Source organism: Lytechinus pictus, chromosome 13 (genome assembly GCF_037042905.1).
Source record: "Lytechinus pictus isolate F3 Inbred chromosome 13, Lp3.0, whole genome shotgun sequence".
NCBI lineage: Eukaryota > Metazoa > Echinodermata > Echinoidea > Temnopleuroida > Toxopneustidae > Lytechinus > Lytechinus pictus.
Genome location: NC_087257.1, coordinates 13,774,290 through 13,775,511, shown reverse-complemented (window position 1 = coordinate 13,775,511; position 1,222 = coordinate 13,774,290).

Below are 1,222 nucleotides of genomic sequence, written 5' to 3'. Positions count from 1 at the left end.
GTTGCATTTACATACAAAAGACAATAAAACGTATCCTGTTATCCTCGCATGCTTCCCTGCAGCCTTGTGGGATAAAATATGCAACTGCTTCTTTCCGCTATCTGGGTATGTCCAGAGTGGTTTAATATTCTTGCTTACACGCGTGAAATTCAGCGTGTGCTTTGTAAACAGACCTCAACATGCTACCCTAAGTAAATCAAACATTCGCAAATTCGTCGCTTTCTCCTCCTTCCTCGCTACCCCGAAACCCGACACACACCTGTAGGCTTACACACAGCAATCGTGACCGTGGAATGCACACACGAATTCGGCGCCCGTTTCACATCGTCTGCACTCATCTAAGTGAGATGTGAAAATGGTGATACCCGAAATTCCGTGTTCTCTAATTTTTCCTTGCTGCGTTAGCATGCACTCTGTTTTGCGTCACGAGGCAGCATCGTTGAAAAAGAATAAAGTAACCCCTTCGATCCTCATCACACCCTTCATGACTTAGTTAAGGCATGGGATGATTAATGTATGAGGTAGTTCTACGTACTGACATTGACAAATCATTTCAGATGCCCCTTCATGCATTGTGGTCATTTTGTCATCCCTCTCTGCTCTCTCCCTCTCTCTCTCTCTCACCCTCTCTTTCTCTCTTTCCGCTCTTCCTCTGTCTACGTATTTGCTTGATTTCTTTTCAATCCGTAGTACACGTCTTACATGTATTTACATTTGCCGAAGTTTATCAAGATAATAATAATGACCTGATTTATTGGCTTTAATTTCATTTTGCCACTATTGATCACAATTGTCATGTCCAATCAAGGAACCTCAAACACAGTTTGAAGCTCCTCGGTCTATTGCACCTGCTTTGAAATAATATTAATAATGATTACAGGACATAATTTATGAAGATATGTTGCTACTTTTTTCTGAGTTTAGATTAATGAAAAATTTATCATACCATCTGACCATTTTTATAATTTTTTGCGCCTCTTTTTTGTGTCTCTCTCCCTTTTCCTCATTTTTGTCAATCATTCCTTTCTTTCCCTCATACTTATTTTTTCATTTTCTTTCTAACCATGTCTATTATTTGCATTCAGCAGTTCCAGTGCCACGTAATTTAGCGTTTGATGATATACAAATCAATAAATGCAGCAATGTTTACTTTTCTTCTTCGTTTTTTTTTTCAGTCCAAAATTAGTTATTTATTAAGGGTTACAAAATTGCAGTATGTTAT